The sequence below is a fragment of the Sylvia atricapilla genome, chromosome 1 (assembly GCF_009819655.1).
Source record: "Sylvia atricapilla isolate bSylAtr1 chromosome 1, bSylAtr1.pri, whole genome shotgun sequence".
Lineage (NCBI taxonomy): Eukaryota > Metazoa > Chordata > Aves > Passeriformes > Sylviidae > Sylvia > Sylvia atricapilla.
The window spans coordinates 114,963,420-114,977,111 of NC_089140.1; the positions used below are offsets into that span (position 1 = coordinate 114,963,420).

The 13,692-nt window shown below is 39.6% G+C and overlaps 1 protein-coding gene across 2 annotated transcripts in view; it reads left to right on the plus strand.

Annotated features, from left to right (window-relative positions):
* Nucleotides 1-13,692, plus strand: part of FAM110B (family with sequence similarity 110 member B) — an 81,495-nt gene that overhangs the window by 12,101 nt on the left and 55,702 nt on the right. Inside the window, exon 1 of one of the 2 annotated variants that reach the window (XM_066331429.1) lies at nt 7,360-7,497. The exons of the other annotated variant lie outside the window; for it this stretch is intronic. The gene's annotated coding sequence lies outside the window, so the exon portion shown is untranslated. Of the gene's footprint in view, nt 1-7,359; nt 7,498-13,692 lie in introns of those variants that run through there. 2 annotated transcript variants of the gene reach the window in all.

A 13,692-nucleotide genomic window follows, 5' to 3' on the forward strand; every position in this document is an offset into this window, starting at 1 on the left:
ATCTGGTTTGGGCACTTCATAAAAATTGCCACCTGAAAAAACTCTGGTCATTGACACCAGTGATATTACAAGTGGTGACTTATGTGAGGCTACTGTGCCATGCCAACCTGTGCTTCTGGGAAATGGGGCACCATTTTTTTCCTCCCAGAACTAGGAAAGGAAGCTGAAGAAAAGGCCTGCTGGTTTGCCCAAGAAAGGTTTGAAAAGGCAGAACAGTAAGTAATTTGTCCCCAGAATGTGGCAGAATTCCCCTAGTGCACATTTCCTGTCTTCTTCAGAGCACTTCTTAGCTCTCATGCTAGTTTTGGTAGGATCGTCATTTGCCCCTTCACCTTAGTTGAAGCACTGTGTGGGGAGGGAAGTGTCTGCTCAAGTGTTCAGAAAAGGATGGAAAGGAAGGGGTGGGAGCCACTTGGCTTAAGGAATGGACACTCATTTGTCTCCATTTATGCTGAGTTTTTATAGCCCTTTTAATGAGACTTGTGTGCTCATTTTGCATTAGAGGATTGGACAAAAGCATCAAGGAGTTCTTGGAAGAAGGGTAAGGGGATCTTACCAGCTCAGCAAAATTTAACTTGCTAGGTGTACAAGCTGCCCAAGATGAAAGTATGCTCTTCTTCAGGAACATTATATGGAATAAGAGTCCTGATGACTCTTTCATGAAAGAGCTTTTGGCTTGCTCTATTAAATAATTAAATCTCTCTTCCTGGAGAGATTTTTCATCTGTGCCAGCAAAATGCTTCTGGCTTCTTGTAAGAAGACCGTGAGACTGAGTTCCAGTATGGCGAGTCACGGTTGCTGGTTCTATATGGACACAATTTCTAAAATTTAATTATAATCTTTCTGAGATTAAAATCTAAATTTATTTTACTTTTGGCTAAAAGGGCTTGACATTTAATAGGCTGTCTTCAAACTCATTAACCTTGATTTCTGTGGTAACCAGAGCCATTGCATAGTTTTTTTCTGGGATTCATTGTGCTAAATATCTTCAATTCTAGTGTAAAGTAATAAGATCTTAGAGTTGCTCTGAAACCCTGAATTATGGGTGTGGACTGGAGACTTGAAGTCTCAAAGGTTTGCAATCTCCGAGCTCCCAGAGAGCTGGCTGGCAGCAAGGAGGGTTTTGCACAAGTGCCTGTGTGCATTAGTGTCTGCAAAGAACCACTTCATGTTCCAACAGTTGCACCTTGACTTGCTTTCTAGTTGCATCTTGCAGCTCAACGTAAACACCTTCTCACACAGATGTAAGAGAGTGGAAAACAGTCTTTGAAGAATAAAAAAACAATGGGGTTGAGAGAGGCTGATGGGTCTTCATTGTCATCACAGAAGATCAAAGAAAACCTTGGAGCTGCTCTTTCTACTCAGAATTGGAAATAACATTCTTAATTACAGAAGTGAGCAGGTCTGACAGAGTTTTTTCTTCAAAGGGAGGAATGCTATACTTCATCTTTCAGCCTTTGCACTCTTTTGCAGCATAGCATTTTTGAAAAATTACACCTGTCCTCTAATGGAAGAGTGATATTTAAAGTTTTCCCAGGCCAGTCTTATCTCAGCTGGGTATACTCAGCATCAGGTTGTGTCACCCGTTTCAGCAAGGTAATTACAGTGAGCATGCTACTAAATAGAGAAGGAGAAAATGCCAACAGGGGTGATGAAGATTAATAATGTGAAGGTGCTGGAAGTTTACTTACTATATTGCAAGCTCTCTTTTCCTGCTCTTCCACTAGGGAAATCATTACTTGTCTACCAGCTTTCTGGCTTAAGTGATGCTCTCAGGATCCCTATTTTCCACCAACAACTACAAAAAAAAAAAAAAAAAGTCTCGACTTATGAAGCCCATGTGGCTTGTTCCAGTGTAGTTTTAACCTCGTATGTCCTTGTTTTTAAGCAGTTAACTTTTCCTGCCATTATACCTTGTGTTAGGACTTCAGCATCTTACATCAGTCATGGGGTTTTTTTGTTTATTTTGGGTTGGGGTTTTTTATTTATTTTTTGTTTTTTAGGTTTTTTTAATCACCCTCTTTTAAACCTGTTTGTTTTGGTCTGCAAATGTCTTTCTCACTTAACCATTTGGAAGCAGAGGCTGTTTTTTCTATAACATATTTTTCAGTCTTTGACTCACTAGGGTCATGATCATTGGTTCCATGTGAATCAGTCATGCATTATATAGGATCCATGTTCTGGATGAACTGTTTAAAGCTATTTCTGTACTTACTGTAAACAGTGTGGTCCCTTTCTGTGGTTCACCAACTTTTGTGGCCATCTAGCTGGTGAGCCAGAGGCTGTGGAATGGTGACTACAAGGCACACGTTTTGGTTTTGAGAAGGTGTTGGTTGTGCTGACAGGTGTTACGCCTTTTGAAATGGACAGTTCATACTTGTGTCTCTGCCTGTAGCTGTGAGGAAAGGAAGTGGAGGGAAAAATAAGTAAGGTGGAAATACAGGAGTGCACAAAGCATATTTGTGTAGTTTGAGGTGACTGCTGAAACATGATATAGTTATGAAGAAAACCTTGCACTGAAGGAAAAATGGGTGGAACTTGAGAAGGAATGGAAAGTTGACATTGGTATGGAGATGTGTTGAGTGGTATGTGAAGGGAAGCACGCTTCAGGATGATGTGAAGTTTTTACCTGACCTTTTGTCTGAAATTTCTGTATTCTTAAGAATAGAATCATACTATGTTATTCCACATTTGGTTTTGTGTCCAAAATGCAAGTGCTCAGCATAGTAAACCTCTTTCAGGCTTCACTTGAGATCCTTTTATGCCCCATCCATCTGCAGTAGGATGAAGCACATCTCACTGACAGCTGAACTGGTCCTCCCCTGGCTCTCTAAGGTGGCAGTGAAGGACTGGTGTCATCATTTCAGTCAGTTAGGTCTGTAATGAAGATACTGCTAGTGTGTAGGTCTGTGGAGGTGAGGGATGGTAGTGTACCTTGGAATGTAGGTGTGGGGGGGGATTTTTTTGTTTGGTTTTTCTGTGATTCTGAGATAAAAGTGAGTAAGAATGCTATAAAAATAGTCTGTAGGGATCAATCTTAGTGCCATCCTGCAACAAGTCTCTGGCATTAATATAGAGACATCTCTGCCTGTTGTTAAGCTTACAGAGGAGTTCTGTAAGTGCCGTAAAGTCTGGGGCTTTTATGTATATAATGAGCATATTTGGAAAATAAAAAACAACCTTGAAATTACTGGTTATCTGTCCAACTGAAAACATGATCGAGAGCATTGGCAAATCCACACATGTCGATGGATAACTGTTTCCTCACCAATCAAAATTGGGGCAATCCAAGAAATGTCCCAATGCTACATAAAATGAAAATAAGTTTGGTCATGCTGCATGCCAACCTCAGGGCATTTGTGACTTCCAGAGAAAGGTTTATACAGCAAACACTAGGCCCATGTTTTATTTTCCTCCATAAATGATGATGGGCCTAGTGATGAGTTTGCCACCAATTGGCAGACTTCCCATATACTTACTAGGAAAGGAAAGAGCTCAGCAAATAGCCATTGGGAAATCAAAGGTTGTTTTCAAAAGAAAATAATGCTAGATAAATTTTCTTTGGGAAGGAAAACTGGAATGTATAAAAACTAGTGGGAAATTGTCCCCTTATCTTTTAAATTGTGTGAATGTCAGAAGTGCCATCCAAAAACCTTAAGATTTTGTTGTTATGTAAACATAACCATGGGATGGTTTAACTTACTTCTAAAAGTCTAATGAATGCATCAAGCCAAGTAAAATATTCATTAGAGTAATTGGTTCAGTTCAACCTCTCAAGGCTACAGCTTGGAAATATACACACTATTGCCTTTAGAAATGCAGCATGTTGATTCACCAGCCATTTTGCTCAACTCATTTTCATTCCATATGCTTACTATACTTTGCAAAATCTAATTAAGTAACTGAGGTAGCAGTTTGCAAGCAATATTTGATACATTTTTAAGTCAAAGGTTTAAGTGGTATCCAGAGTAAAACCTGTTCAGTTGCAAGACACATCAGAAATTTTTAAGATATTCTTCTATTAAAACAATTGGATATGGAAGTATTTACACAATTGATAATAATATAGTAAAAAGTTATTTGTTCCCAAAATAGTAATCTGTTTGTTAATTCACTTAGATATGCCTAAATGAAGTGTAAAATTCATTAATGTGCTAGCTAGACAGTTTTCACTGTAGGAAGCTGGCTTTAGTGTCATATGATGGATTCATCATGCCCTCATAGACTTTCCTCTCTCCTCCCCTCTGTGATGGGCATCTGCCTCGGACCATATGGTTTTGGAAAATTTTAATTTAAATTCTTCTGTCAAGGAGCTAAGCTAGAGAAAGCCTAACTTGCTTATAATTGCTAAAAATGTTGTAGAGACCTTCTGTTTCCATGCGGAGGAGCAGGAACTTGAAGCTTAGCACAGGCGGGTAACTTGTGCCAGGGACAGGCTTTTGCTTTCGATGAAAGTCTGCCGAATATTGGCCAACTTGTGTACCTTTCACAGTTTGTTCATTTCCAACAGAGACTTGCTGGAGTCTCTTGTGACTGCGTCCTCATGAAACCTGTGTTCTCTGGGGTTTGATGAGTCTCCTGTGACTGTGTCCTTATGAAACCTCTCTTGGCTTCTCTTGCTGGCACATCTATAGATGGCTCTATCCTGTCACAGGTCCAGTGCGTGGTCCGGGTGCTCACGTGCCGTCACCACAGGTGGCAGGGCAGGTTGGTGAAGCTCTCTCTGCATTTTCTTCAGCTGGAGTTTTAACCACCTGCCATTGCCAAATGTGGGTTCTTGTGAATGACCACTGACTCTAAATGTTAGCCCCACTGTGCAGCTCTCCTTGCCTTCCTGACCCAGCATATCACAGTGGTTAAAAGTGAGTGTAAAAATTGACATACACATTGGCATTCTTCTGGCTAATCTGCAGAGCTAAGCACAGAGGTTTAGTGAGAATTGATTCTGTTGCAGAGACAAATAGGTGTTCCTTGAAATGGATCTTTGCAGCTGGTTGTGTGTCCTTCAACTACAGCTGTTACTACATGATCTTTTTAAAAAGAAAGCAACTCCTAGAATAAACACCCTGCTGTGATGGTAGGAGCCAAAACTGAGAGTCTCATAGCAGCTGAAGCCTAGTTAATTCCTGTTTCAGTTTTTTTGGTCATTTTTTCAAGAGTCATACGTGCCTTGGTGGTTTGTGAATGGGGATTAGATGAAAAGAATTATTTGAGTCTCTTTGACTTTTTTTTGTGTTTGTGCATCTTTCTTTTGCTTAGCAAATGTGAGCATTCCCAATAATCAGAGGACTAGGGTAAAGACTTCTATTGATCTTATCCCCCTGTTGCTACCTTTGGCAAGATGTTGTTAGAAAAACAACGTTTTGGATCTGATCATCAAATCATTGTGCATCTTTTTTACATTGTGCATCTTGAAGTTAAGTTTTTAACCCCGTGTAACTGCCTATCCTGGCTTTCTTCATTAAAGACATAGCTTCCTGGTTTTGAGCAGTATTGCTGAAAATTTGGAAAATTTCACAGTATTTTCAAGAAGCATAGTTTATAAAAATTGATGAGCTTATTAGATGATGTAATCTAAAAAGAAAGACTTAATAAAACAGCCTTCTTTTTTTGAACCACAAAATTTAATGTTGACTGAACATTGACTCAAGGAGCAAAATTCCTGCATTTCTTTTTTATTTCTCGCCATATATGACTTTGAGAGTATTATTCTTACAGTAATGAAGTCTACTTCTAGCACAGAGCAACCCTTCGTGAGCAATTTTCAGTGGCAGATTGGAAAGCTGTGACACAGCTATTTACATGTTGCCACTAAATATGGTCTTGCACTGTTACCACATTGAAATCTTGTTCCATTAGTAAAATTTTATATAGTACCAAATATAATTTTTGTACTGAAGTAAGTACAAGAGCTAGAAAGTGTTTATTGACAGCCTTTAATCTCATGCTGTTGGTCTGTGCCTGATACTGCATGGTGTTAGTGATAAGAGTAAAGAATTAGGGAAAATGTCACTCTGGGCACAGTGGAATTGATTATTGCAGTGGAGTTCAAGATCTTGCTAATGTAACATTTATGGATATGGTTTATGTGTGACTTGGTGAAACGTCTTAAAAATGCATTGTAGTTTGTATGTGCGTAATGCTGTAGCATTATGATATTTTTGTAATATCAGTCATGAAAAATGTACTGTATCTCACAAGAGAGAGCTGGCACCACAGCTGGCTTTTCTGATAGTCAGGCTGTGTATTTCCATCTTGTCACTGATGTCTGAAAACCTTTTGGTCAGTGTAGACCTTAGGTGATTATATGAACCATGTGGGAACAGGAAACAGCTGAAGAGTGTTTTTTCTGTTTTTGCTAAACAGAGGGAGGAATAATTGAAGTGTCCTATCAAGGAAGACTAAACAAGCTTCTGTATCTTTTTTTTAATGAGTGTTTACCTGATGTTGTACAAGCTCCCAGCATCTTTCAAATACACAGTGTTCTCTTGGATCATACCATCCCTTTGTTTTGTGGACTTATAAAATAAGCATAAGTAAGCATGTAGGAGTTAGTTGTTAGTTCCCCATACATCTAAGTAGTCTTTGCTCATGAGAAGTATTTTACAAGTATTTTTGCATAATGGCAAAAATTTCCTTGGCATTTGCACCCTAGCCTCATGAAAACTAAGTTAGGACTTTATGTGCCAATGCACACAGAAGCCCTCTGATCATCTGGGTGTCCACCCACGGGTAGATGTAAAGGACAGAGGGGGTCCTGTTGACTTCTGTAGGGCTACTGTGCACCAAAAGCGTGCGTGTGGTGCCTCTCAGATCTGAAGTCCACGCTGTATGTGCAGTAATGCACACGACCCAAGATCTGCTCTGTGTGGTGCTGGCAACGTGTACGTTCAAAACAAGAATTACTGCTTGCAGAACAAGCAGCTTCATTTTGTTGTCTCCTTGAAACAGACCTAGCAAGCTACAAATGGCCAGCTTCGCAAAGGGCACGCCTGAATAGATCCTTGTGTTCAGAGACGGAGACAAACCCCCTCACAGGTGAATCACTCGGGAAAACAACAACAGCAACAGGAAAACCCAAGCGGGAATTTTTACCCTGACGCACGCAGACAAATGGCAGTCCCAGACGCTGATGCTATGGGCTGCGAGGTGTGATCCGGCGGGCCGCGTTTCCGCGCAGCAGCCCTGCGCTCGGCCCAGGGCTATAATTAGATTAGCAGCCTGCTCAGCAGCGGTGCCAGCCTGCGAGCCTCAGCGAGCATGTGCTGGATTCTGCATGTGCCTCCCGCTTATTGGCGGCCGGCGTTGCTGCCTGCCGGTTTGATAGGTTTCCCCAGTAATCTTTATGCTGCATTACAGACATAGATACAGAGGTACTGCGTGCATGCAGCGGGAGAGGTGCTCAGCTTGTAGCGTAAAAGAAAGCCCACAGATGAAAGGCACTGGTCTTTGTTGCAAAGCATCAGTACTTAAGGACTGCTAGCTGGGAGCAGAGAGGTCAGTGAAGGAGTTTTACTTGGTGGTAATTACTTTCAGGTCTTTATCTCTCCGGTAAAACAGTCATGCATGAAATGAATACTGTTAATCATGTCATCTGTTTAATTTGATCTTGCTTTCGTTTATATCATGTATAGTCCGGTGGGAGAGCCATCAGATTACAAAACATGTCATTAGAGTGGGTTCAGTTCAAAAATAGAGTGTATTTATATGAGAATGTTGCTTTCATTTGAAATTTTGAGCCTGTGCATGAGAGTGATTTTACTGGATGCCTTTTGTTATGCTAATAGAAATATTTCTTTTATTGGAATGTTTTCTGCTGAGCAATTGAATTAGAACATTTATAACTATTAGCATATGAAGATAAATCTGTAAATATTGATCAATTTAAAGAATAATTTTGTGAAATATTCTTTAATATGATCACAGCAATAACTATCTTGATGATTCTCTTGCGACAAGGTAGAGGGATGAGGAGTATTATGCTATTGTTCTTTCAACAAAGATGCTGGAGCCTTCATGTTTGGGTGGATTCTTTGTTTCATCTACTGGCTTTTATTTTAAGTGGCTTTCAAAATGAAACTGAAGCTATTCAGCCTGGTAGATTTCAATATATCATTTGCTTGCACATACATGTATTTTATAGGTATTTATTGTTCTCAAAGGCTGAATTTTGGCCCAGAGCCTTGTTTATTGTGAGAACTGCCTTCAGCAGTAGAAAGAAACAAGATATATCTATGCCAGTCTTTTAATCTGTGATTCTGAGACTATTACAGTATTTATCATAGCGTCATACTCATTTAAGTTTTTTTTTCATACTTGACCTACGCATCAATTGATCACAACTTTTCCTATAAAAAGCATGCATATTTAATGAGAACAGTCTACAGTGAAAGCTGTTCAGAACAAAAGAAAGCAAGCATGAAGTATTAAAAAAGTCTCATAATGTAATCATGACTCATTTGATGAGTTTTGAATATTAAGGCTGACTGGTGAGACTTCAGAGTTAATGCCCTTGTCTGTGTCAGATTCCAGAGCCCACATGAACTTGTATATTAAGTCACCAGTCATCTGGCTGGCTGGCTGCCACCATGCGTCCAAGGTACGAGTAGATTGTCTCAGCCAGGATCAGAAAGGTGTTAGGAACAGGAGCTATTTTGGTATTAGCCTTCATTCTTCGCTCTGCACTTATCCTTGAACAGGTTTTTTCTACTGTATAAACCAAAGTAAAATTTAGGTAGTTCCCTTTTAAAGTATGTGGTGTGAAACTGTGTTACCTTCTGAGTAGATACCCTCAGATGTGAAGATTTATTCAGTTACCAACTTCATATGCCAGTGGGTACAGCAAAGACACGTTCTTTATTATTTGGGATTGTATATTCAAACAGAAGAGCATTTGGGAGGTTTAATCACAGCTGGTACATAACAGTTTGTTTGAACTTTTGCTGTTGATGAAAACAGTTAGCTTGGTATCTATTTTAGTCAAGAGCAAGTTGTTTTTCCATATTCCAGAAGCTGGTTTTGAAGTTACTTCCTTTTAGGCAGACTTGGAAAATGGCATTTTTGCATTGTGACAGTTAAGCCTGGACAGGGAGGACTCAGGATGTGAAGGCATGTTGCTCTCGAGCTGTTTCATATTCCCTCATTGCCCCGAGTTGCCAACCAAAAGTGTTTTAAAGATGCTCTAAGCTGATTTATGCCTTCTGCTTTTTTTTTACAGAGGCTCACCCTAAGTAATTTATCTATGCTTTTATGACCTTTTACAACAGCATCCCATGAAGGAGTAACTGAAATCCATGTTAGTAATAATGAAATGTAGAAGATAAATATCCTCAGCTGAATCACATGTTTGCTATATCCAGACAAGTAGGTTTCTAAGAGAGGAGAGGCTGGTATTTTCTACTCCATGTATTAGGCTATTTTTATTTGTAAGCAACATAAAGTATGTCTGGAAAAACACTGTAAAAGTTATCATATTTTTGGTGTTGGATATAGGTAATACCACTACCCACTGAAATGATGCACCAGCAGCAATTCAGGTGTGGATGTCTTTGCCTCCAGAAAGAGCCGTGATGATCTATGCAAGCATCACAAGAAAACGTGACAGTACTGAAACTAGAACTGGTGACACTGTAATTTAACTTTGCAATAGCTTAACAGCAAGGAATATGCTACTTTGTAATCATTTTGTTACAACCTCACATTTCTTCGGTAAACTAAGAAAACAAATTGAAGCAACAGTTTGTGTGAATTACTCTGTAAAAAGTTGACATCCGTGTTGCTATAAAAATATTTTAACTATAACCAGTGTATTGCTCCGGGAAATTAAAGACACTTCAGTTTATTATCGATAAGATTTTGTATTCAAGCTTTGTCAGTGAGTTTCTTGATGTAAAAGCTTTTAATTACTCTTTTGTTAAGAGATGTATGCATGTTTGTTATGTGTCTCTATGAACTGTTCTAATTTCTGATGTGTTGCCCTGCAGTTAAATCTCCAAGTCCTTTGTTATGTGAAAAGGAAACTTTTTTCCCCCAACAGGAATACAGCATGTATGTGTATGTATATATGTATGTTATAGGCACAAAAGTATTTTGTGAAAATCAAGATCTCAAGTGTTTAATTTATATATGCAGGTAAACATAAGTAAATACATACATATTTTCTACAATATAACTCTAACATATGTTTATGTAGAAAACACTTTCAATGTCATACCAGTATTCTCATCATAATCCAATAGAAATACTCTTGGAAGAGTAAAGTTAAAAACACCAGATTTGGCTGCTGGCTGGAGATGGGATATTGCAGTAAACTGAGTGGCTGAAATAAACAGTGCTGCACTAGTTCTTTTCTATTAAGATATTATGTCCTTTTACTGCTATGCATATAAGTGAATTTTGCATTACTTAAACCCTTACCAAGTCTAGAGGGGAAAGATGATACTTAAGGTTAATGCATTTTTTTTTTTGTAGCCTGATAGCAATGAAAGAGATACTCCAGAAAAAGTCATGAGGATTTAAAGTATTACCACAGTGTTTATTTTGCAGGATTTGTACTTACATGCCTTACAGTTTTTAAGTCGAGTAGCAGCCAGTGATATATGCATAAAGGTTTATATTAGAATGAGAAAAGTGACATTGTGCCCTAAAGCTCCTTTTTGCTTTTCCTCTGTTTTTGGAACCAACTCCAGTTATTACTTTGTTGATGAAATGACTGTCTGCTTAAATGGTTGAGACATTCAATAGCCCATCTATAAATGCTTATTATAGCACTTCAAGAGTTCACAGGAAATCAATAGCCTGTTTTCTATATTTTGTTGTGTGGAGGTCATTTCATTCTTCAGATATATGAAGACTTTTAGGCTGGGTGGTGTGAAGGTGCAGGATGAGCCCTTGGTGGTGATCTCCTCTGTGGGCTCAGCACAGTGTGCATGAGCTTGGGAAGGCTGTATAGTTGTGATGCTCTTCCCACAGTGATGCAGCAGCACTGTTTAAAGGGGGTCCTAAATGTTCCTTGTATGCACACAGCTGTTGCTCCTGTTCAGGGACATGTGTCCTCCCATGCCCTGGGACTGGGCACAGGAGAGCTGGTGGCAGGGAACGTCTGCCCTGCCCTGCCTTCCCCTCCTGCAGGGCTCTTTGCCTGGCGCCAGTTACCCTGGGGACTAACCGTGTGGATTTAGGGACTGGATCAATGAAATACGTCTACCTTTGGGTAGCTAGACATTTACAATGTTAAGAGTAGAGTTGTGTTTTATAGAGCATGAAGTGAAAGTGGCTCTTTTTTGCAGTTCTCACAATGGTATGGGGAATTAAAAGCAAAATGGATATTAATTTTTTGCACTTAATCTCCTGTTATGATTAATTTAAATTGTTCTTAAATGTATTACCTGCAATATTAAGTGTGACTTGATAGATTAAATGCAGAATACAGCCAGCAAATAGTAATCCTAGATGCTATTGTCTGCATAATCCTGGTAATGAGATTGCTGTCTTAATTTCATGTTGTCTTTTATGGATGTACTTCAGCCACCTGTAGGCACAAATATTTTCTGCATCTTTCCATGAAGCACCTAGAGCATCCAACCCAATCCTCACTACGCATATATAAATTTTTTAAACATTAATTGTCTGTTCCATAATAGATGCTATTTGTGTTTGTGCCCTCTGTGTAGCTGTTGCATGCTTCTGTAATCTATTGGTTTATTAATTTAAACAATATCTATACAATGATGATGATCCTATGGCCATCTACTTATTTGGCTGCTTATCTGTTGGGTATTGTGGAATAATTTTACTGTATCATCCATGCCCTCCTGAATGTGTATAATACAAAAACCTTAGTTAATGGCAAAGAAGGATATTAAATCCTTGCTCTTCTTTTAAGAGAGTTTAACATTGTGAAAGATGGTAGACTAAACCAAAGGTTACTCTGCTTCCTGATTAGGAAGTCTATAGAAACAGTGCTGTAACAAAGTAATGCAATGTATCAGAAGAGTTGTACATGTTACTGGTGCTGTTTAACTGGACAGAAATACACCTAGATTTGCAGTGGTATCCGCATTTTCACAAGTTTGTGAACATTTGGCTCTTTCATCTATTTAGGATCCTTTAGAGCCCATGGGTATAAGTAGGTTTTTTAAGGTCTGGTTTTGTATATAATATTACTGAAAGAGAGATGTTAATACAATGTGGTGTGTTGGCCTATAATACAAAAGCACAATATGATACAGTGTCTGTGCCAAAATGTTTCCTGCCTGTATAATCTAGGCAGAAAAAGGCTAGAGTAGAAGGGAGAAATTGAGACAATAAAGATGAATTATCTTTTATGTGACCACAAACTGTGGAGTTGCAAGGTAGACTGAACAGTCTGTGCTTTAGGATTATAAACCATCACTGCAAATGTCTTTACAAAGAGTGAAAAATATAAGATCACTGTAACTATTTCTGTCTATATAATCTCTTCCAGTACAAACTTCCTGGGGTAAGGATGATTTCCTTCTGTCTCAATGTCATAATTGTCATTGGGTATTTTGGGCATTGCAGTCATCTGGAAATGAGTGTGCAGCTTTGTATTTCTACTGTGACATTACAACAGCAGTCTAGTCTGGAGATGTGTGAGGGACATGATAAATTATATGCCTTCCGCTTCCATTACTGTTACATCAGCCCTACTGTAATCCATGGTTCTGTGCCATGTGGTGTCCCCTATTTACCATATTGTGGAGTGCAGAGGTTTCTATTTTGGCCCCTAGCTCTCTAGGGACTGGGTAAAGTCTGGCAGGGGCTGTGCAATTGCTATAAATTTTCTGTGAAATACAGGTACTGTGGAGGGTGCAGCAGAAGAGGACCTCTGAATATGGTGATGTCATTATCCTCCAGAGTTTTTGTGCTTCTTGTTTCTCTTCACCACAGTTCTCCTCTCCTTTTTGCCACCACTGTTCTAAATTTGTCTGCTCCATTTCCCCCATTTATATCTACTCTTTTTTCCCTCACTTTCTCTAATCCCTCTTTCTGCCCTTCAGCTTCTACCTGTCATTCAACCTTGGGCTCTTTGACATCTTTGCGGCCACCTCCCCCTTTTTTGGGAGGTGGATATCTGTGCTGGTTTCATCTGGGGTAATTGAATTTCTTCCCAGTGGCTGGTATGGGGCTGTGTTTTGGATTTGTGCTGAACACAGGGCTGATATTACAGAGATGGTTTTGTTATTGCTCAGCTGGGCTCACACAGAGCCAAGGCCTTCTCTGCTGTTTGTGCTGCCACGTTGGTGAGGAGGCTGGGGGTGCACGGGAGGGTGGGAGGAGACACAGCCAGGACAGGTGACCCAAACTGACCAGAGGGATATTCCAGAGCATATGGCATCATGTTCAGTATTTAAAGTGGGGGAAGAAGGAGGAAGGGTGGCTGTTTGGAGGGATGGTGTTTGTTGTCCCAAGTACTGTTAGATGTGATGGGGCCCTGCTCTCCTGGAGGTGGCTGAACACCTGCCTACCCATGGGAAACAGCAAAGTAATGTCTTGGTTTGTTTTTCCTATTTAACTGTACCTGTCTCAACCCATGAGTTTTCTAACTTTTACCCCTCCTATTCTCCCTGATCCTGCTGGTTGGGAGAGGGAGCAAGTGGCTGCTGACTGGAGTTAAACCACAATATCCAAAAATATTACTTACGCAGAAGTACCCAAGGATGGCACACA